Source organism: Scyliorhinus torazame, chromosome 21 (assembly GCF_047496885.1).
Source record: "Scyliorhinus torazame isolate Kashiwa2021f chromosome 21, sScyTor2.1, whole genome shotgun sequence".
NCBI classification, from domain to species: domain Eukaryota; kingdom Metazoa; phylum Chordata; class Chondrichthyes; order Carcharhiniformes; family Scyliorhinidae; genus Scyliorhinus; species Scyliorhinus torazame.
The window spans coordinates 130837887-130845367 of record NC_092727.1 but is presented as its reverse complement, the minus strand read 5'-3'; positions in this window follow the sequence as shown (position 1 = coordinate 130845367).

Genomic DNA, 7481 nt, shown 5'->3' with positions numbered 1-7481 from the left:
GACTGGGGGCTGCGGTGGAGGAACAGACTGGGGGCTGCGGTGGAGGAACAGGCTGCGGTGGAGGAACAGGCTGGGGGCTGCGGTGGAGGAACAGACTGGGGGCTGCGGTGGAGGAACAGGCTGGGGGCTGCGGTGGAGGAACAGGCTGGGGGCTGCGGTGGAGGAACAGGCTAGGGCTGCGGTGGAGGAACACGCTGGGGGCTGCGGTGGAGGAACAGGCTGGGGCTGCGGTTGCTACCATTGCCATATAGCCGGTCATCACTCGATGTCCTGGCTCTCGCAGGAACTACTGCCTCCTGCTGTAAATGTCAGTAGCTGCAAGCCACTTAGGGAGCAACTCCCAGCAGAAATTAGTCTGTCAGCGGTTTGTTATATTAAACAATCATTGACAATCCACCTTGCACCTGAAAGCAGAAACATACAGAATCCACAGGTCCCTGAGTTTAACCAGCTCATAATTTAAATTGTGAGTTACAGGGTGTGCGCGATACAATTAAACTGATTTAGAAGGAGCTGATGCACAGCATTAGACTCATAAATATCTTATCATTCATACTTTTTGAAGCTGCTCTGATTTTGCTCACGTTTGATTGGCTAGGATAGGTTCATTTTCACCCAACACTGTGTAATTTCTCAGGGAAAGTTGAAAACACTTTATGTTGGGTGAAAGTTATTCTGCACGCGACAGTTGCTTTGTCACAAGGAAGATTCCTCATTCAGCAATCAGGCAAAGAATCAGTTTGCCTGCTTTTGGTGACGGTGATTGAGGCTGGTCTACCAGCTTGACGTGATTTGGAGAACAGGCGGTTCATGCTCCGATGAGCGGGCTTGGAGTTTTCATCCAGCTCACAGTCTCACTAATGTGAAAGGAGCAGCTCCAGTCCCAATGCTAATTCCAGATTGTCGGTCTAGAAATGGACACGCCCCGAATTAGAATGACTTTGACAGATGCTGGTCTCAGATCAATGTGACCTTGTGCCGACATGAAAATATCACGAGGCAAGAGTGCACTTAGATTGCTATTAAAAGCTGCCAGGAAGGGCTCTATGATGCTGTCTGGATCTGTGTGTGGTTTGATAGTCTGGCCAGATTTTATCCCCAGTTTGGCTCAGTGACTGGTACCTATGGTGCTGGTTCAATAGCTTGTGGGCTCAATTTGCACAGGATACTCCGAGTGCAGTGCTGAGGGAGTGCTGCACTGTACGAGGTGCTGTTTCTTGTTGGATGAGCCATATCCAGGCCCTTCTGCCCTCTCAGGTGGATGTAAAATACTCCATGGCCCCTATTGCAATAACTTCAGGAGAGCTTTTCCTTGTGTTCTGGAAAATATTTATCCATAGCCGATATCACTACAATGCGTTATGTAGTAATTCCTACATCATTTTATGGGATCTTGCTGTCTGCGGATTAGCTGCTGCGTTTCTCGCAGTAACTGCATTTCCAGTTTTTTACTGAGCTGTAAAATGTTTTGAGACATCCTGTGATTATGGAAGGTGTTGGAGAAGAGCAATTCTTTCTTATATATTTATTGCAAACCCGAGACATCTGGACAGTGTGACAATCATCAATTAAACTGTTGGAAAGTCAAAACTTCAGAACTGAAAGAATGATATTTCTCTCAAGGCATGTTTTGCAAAACTAGATGAATGAATTTATTGTAATGCTTGAGAATTGAGAGGAACTCAAACACTGCCAATACTTTGTTGGTTTATATTCCTCTGCCTGCAGTTATAACATAGACATTACCTTGATTATTTTAAACTGTGCCCTTTAAAATGGGACAGAGGAAAGTTGGACAAACAGGAACCTGGCTCATTCATTAATATCAGCGATCGAATCTCCAGGTAAATATTACCTTCATCTCTCATTATTCAATCTTCATTCCATAAGATTACTACGTGTCATTGCTGGGAAATAAAAAGTGCAAACGGTTTTAATTTGGATGTTTTATTTTGTGGGTATTCCCCATTTCCAGAGGGCAGACCAGAATATGTGATGGTGAATTCATTAGTTGCTTGTCGTCTTAAATCTTGGGCAGGACAAACAAAGCAAATGAATACAGGATAAACGGCAGGACCTTGGGAGCACCGAGGATCAGAGGGACCTTGGTGTGCACGTTCACCCGGTAACAGAGCAGGCGGTTATACTGGAACTGTATAAAACAGCTTGTGTATTGTGTGCAGTTCTGGAATCCACATTATAGGAGGGTATTACAGCACTGGAAAGGGTGCAGAGGAGATTTACCAGGATGTTGCCTGGGCTGGAGAGTGTTAGTTATGAAGAGAGATTGGATAGACTGGGGTTGTTTTCCTTGGAGCAGAGGAGACTGAGGGGGGACAGGATTGAGATGTATAAAATTATGAGGGGCACAGAGAGAGGAGACAGGAAGAAACTTTTCCCCTTGGTGGAAGGATCAATGACCAGGGGGCAGAGATTTAAGGTGAGGGGCAGGAGGTTTAGAGGGGATGTGAAAGAAAACCTTTTCCCCCCAGAGGGGGTGGGAGTCTGGAACTCGCTGCCTGAAAGGCGGGTGGAGGCAGGGACCCTCAGTTTTGGTCCCCTTATTTGAGGAAAGATGTAGTTACATTAGAGGCAGTTCAGAGGAGGTTCACTAGGTTGATTCCAGAGATGAGGGGTTTGTCGTATGAGGAGAGATTGAACAGTTTACGCCTATACCCTCCGGAGTTTAGAAGAACGAGGGGAGATCAAATTGAGGTTTACAAGATGCTAAAAGGTTTGGATAAAGTAGACGTGGAGCGGATGCTTCCTCTAGAACGAGAGGTCACAGTCTCAGGATAAGGGATAGCAAATTTAAAACCGAGTTGAGGAGAAATCCTAAAGGGTTGTGAATCTGTGGAATTCGCTACCCCGGAGTGCGGTGGATGCTGGGACAGTGAGTCAATTTAAGGAGGAGTTGGACAGATTTTAAATTGGTAATGGGTTGAAGGGTTATGGCGAACGGGCAGGACGGTGGAGTTAAGGCCAGGATGGGATCAGCCATGATTGAATGGCGGAGCAGACTCGATGGGCCGAATGGCCTGATTCTGCTCCTATATCTTATGAACTTTTGAACGTAACATTGAAGAAGTATGTAGATGTGCACTTGCGATGCCAAGGCAAACAAGGCTACAGCTAAGTGCTGGGAGATGGGGTTAGAATAGTTCGGTGGTTGTTTTTGACCAGCGCAGTGGCGATGGTCCGAAGGGCCTGTTCTGTGCTATCGATCTCTGTGACTCCAAAACTATAGTGGCTCCGATCACCTTCAAAATATTTCAGAAAATAGGTGTATCTGGATTTCTAGTTATTTGTGGGCAGTAGTTATGGTGCTAGATTAATAGTTCTGGGTACAAATTCAATCCTGGCAAGTTGTGAAACTGAATTAATTACATCCTGTAATAAGTAGGCTGGAGCCATGAAACACAACCTCAAAAGTTGTCTTAAAAACTCCCACTAGCCCTGCGGCCTCACGGCACCGAGATCCCAGGTTCGATCCCGGCTCTGGGTCACTGTCCGTGTGGAGTTTGCACGTTCTCCCCCGTGTCTGCGTGGGTTTCGCCCCCACAACCCAAAGATGTGGAGGGTCGGTGGATTGGCTGCGCTAAATTGCCCCTTAATTGGAAAAAATGAATTGGGTACTCTAAATTTATAAAAGATTTAAAAAATAAAAATAAAAACTCCCACAAGGTCCTTCAGGGAAGGAAACCTGCTGCCCTTAACCAGACACCTGACCTGAGGCTACATTGTCGGATTGGGAGGCTGAGGAAATTATACAAATCCCGGAGCAGCTGGGGAATTGCTGCTTTTGCCCCCGTCTCGAGTTGTTGAAGAAGAGCAACTGATGGAGACAGTTTGGCCATAAGGGATTATGTAATCCTGTTTGAGGAAGGCTCTTTAGCTCAGTTGGCAGGACAGCTGGTTTGTGATGCAGAGCGAGACCAGCAGCGTGGGTTCAATCCCTGTACCCTGAAGGCCTCGCCTTCTCAACCTTGTCCCTCGCCTGACCCTCAGGTTAAATCACCACCAGTCAGCTCCCCCCCTCACAGGGGAACTCAGTTCTGAGACTAAGTCGACCACACTTGTGTAACTGCATCTTGTTGAACAATCCCATCCACAAGTCTGGCTGGCTGTTTGTTCCTGTCATGATATTGTAAGCTACAATAATCAGAGTTCGGTGGCTGACAATGTTCCTGGTTTAGGATTCCTGAGACCCAGGGAAATGCTTTGGAAAATGCAACTTCCTAAGGAACAAATACAGATTTTAGCCCACTCAAACCCCATCCATTTGCTTAGAGTAACAATCATTTCCTGAAAGTGCTGTTCCTCTGACATTGCAATAATCACTGCATTCCACAACTGCAAGGGTTAGTGCTGATAGTTCGCTCTCCTCTTTGATCTGTTACTGTGAGTCTGGGCTTGGGATGATGGTGTTTGTCGAGTGACTCTCGATGACAATGTTATATCCAAATCTCCAATAATTCTAATGGAAACTCAGAAGGAATATTTCAACACCAGTTGGTGGCATTGACATAGCAAGCTCCTTCTGCCCATCTAGCCCACCTATCACAGTGTTTGCTTGGTGCATTTTGAATACCAAACGAGCATGGGGATAAACAGTAACGTAGACAGGCTGGGCCAAATGTTCATCAGCAACATAAATCCCACCTGTTGCCCAAATCTGTTCCTGCTTCCTGTTACAGACAAACGGATTGGGAGCAGGAGGAAGCTGTTTGGCCCCTCGAACCTCAATAAGATTCAATTTTAACCTCAGCTCCACATTTCTCCCGTCTAATGGCCTTTGCTTATCAAGAGTCTATCTACCTCTGCCTTAAAAATATTGAAAGGCTGCCTCAACTATCTTTTGAGGAAGAGAATCCAGAGTCTCACAATCCTCTGAGAGAAAACATTTCTCCTCAAATCAGTCTTAAATAGACAACCAGTATTTTTAAACAGTGACCCCTAGTTCTTGCATCTCCCACAAGAGGAACCATCCTCTTCACACTAACCATGTCAATACCCCTCAGGATCTTCCATGTTTCAATCAAGTCGCCTCGGGGCAGCACGGTAGCATTGTGGATAGTGCAATTGCTTCACAGCTCCAGGGTCCCAGGTTCGATTCCGGCTTGGGTCACTGTCTGTGCGGAGTCTGCACATCCTCCCAGTGTGCGCGTGGGTTTCCTCCGGGTGCTCCGGTTTCCTCCCACAGTCCAAAGATGTGCAGGTTAGGTGGATTGGCCGTGATAACTTGCCCTTAGTGTCCAAAATTGCCCTTAGTGTTGGGTGGGGTTGCTGGGTTGTGGGGATAGGGTGGAGGTGTTGACCTTGGGTAGGGTGCTCTTTCCAAGAGCCGATGCAGACACGATGGGCCGAATGGCCTCCTTCTGCACTGTAAATTCTATGATAATCTATGATACTCGTCTATACTCAGCAGATACAAGCTTAGCCTGTCCTGTGTGATCAAAGAGATAGGATTTAAGCAGCATCTTGAAGGAACATGTGGCAAGGTGGAGAGGTTTAGGGAGGAAATTCCAGATCTTAAGAGTCAGGCAGCTAAAGGTATGACCATTAATGGTGGAGAGAGTAAAACTGGGAGTTGGACAAAAGGAAGGGACTGGAGGGGCATAGATGAGAGAGTTGTAGAGTTGAAGAGATTATAGAGATAGAGGGAGGGCGAGGCCCTGCAGAGATTCCAGGACAAGGGAAAGAATGTTCTAATTGAGGTGTTGCCTGGGGGCAGATGCATGTCAGTGAGCTCAGTGGGGGTGGGTGAGGCAGGTTGACAGGTGCAGATGGGCAGGTGTGTAATTCAAAACAGGAAATTCCGTAAATGCACAACAAACTCATCTGCATCTGAAAGAAAATGTCTTTTGTAAGAAAATGTTGCAGGAACAGTTCCACCCTAAATTCTCTCACAAATTAATGAAGCTCCAGCATTCTGGCAGCTTTTCGCCTTCAGTATATCGTTATGGAGTTAACTCTGTCCTACCACGCATTGTAGTCTGCTCTTTTTTTGAGCACAGCCTAAATGCTGCTGACTCTCAACATGGATTGCCCTTACCAAATGATACAAAATATTAAAACCAATGCTTCTGAACAGTGGTTAACACTGTTGCTTCACAGCGCCAGGGACCCGGGTTCGATTCCCGGCTTGGGTCACTGTCTGTGCGGAGTCTGCACGTTCTCCCCGTGTCTGCGTGGGTTTCCTCCGGGTGCTCCGGTTTCCTCCCGCAAGTCCCGGAAAACGTGCTGTTAGATGAATTGGACATTCTGAATTCTCCCTCTGTGTACCCGAACAGGCGCCGGAATGTGGCGACTAGGGGCTTTTCACAGTAACTTCATTGCAGTGTTAATGTAAGCCCATTTGTGACAATAAAGATTATTATTATACATGGGAGTGTGACTTGGAGTGCGCCTTTCTCCAACCTTCCTGCATTCTCCATGTTTAATTCTGAGTTTTGAGTCCTCACCCATTCAGGGAAGACAACAGATCTGACAGTCCAATCGTTCCTTGCCACATTCAAGTACTTTGCGACTTGTCTGGTTAATTTGCCTAATCACAATCGGCTTATCTCGCCCTTCCTCATTTATCTTTCATTGTCCTTAAATAATGCTGCCTACTTTTCATACTTTTTGAATCCTTCCTTGTTAGTTTTTTTTATCTGTTAATGGGTGTTGTCACTGTTGTTGTGAAAATGCTGCTCCAAGAGGCTACAGCTACACAAACCAGACTAGCAAACTCCCCCAGGACTTAAACAGCAACCTCCCGGCTAACTCAGGTGCACCAGAAACACTCTGCCAAACTTACCGTCCCGCCCTGCAAACCTGGCAGTGATCTTAGAACCTCTCCCGTACGGCACAATCAATCCTTTCCTGTATTTTAAACATGGCTTCTCATTTTAAAAAATTTTTTTTTTAAGAGTACCCAATTCATTTTTTCCAATTAAGGGGCAATTCAGCGAGGCCAATCCACCTACCCTGCACATCTTTGGGCCGTGGGGGTGAAAGCCACGCAAACACGGGGGAGAATGTGCAAACTCCACACGGACAGTGACCCGGGGCCGGGATCGAACCTGGGACCTCGGCGCTGTGAGGATGCAGGGCTAACCCACTGAGCCACCGTGCTGCCCGGCTTCTCATTTTTAACTTCTGCTTGCTGTGTGTATGTAAGCGATAAATGATACATTCCACAGATTAGCCTACCTGAGTACATTCACTAATGATCTCTGAGTATTATAGGAACCGAATTATCATTTAAAATATGAAGCTATTTCGGGCCTTACATATTCATGTTGCATTTGATTATTATAGATTTTTTCGTATCTCTCTTTCTCTCCCCTGAAGGTGCAGAGACCATTGTTTGCCAGCCCTTACCCTGACAGTAATTCTCAGCAGGGCCCGAGCCCACTCCTGGCCTGTCTGCCATTTCTATGCATTTATATTTTAGTAAGAAGTTTTACAACACCAGGGGCGAAATTCTCCGGAAA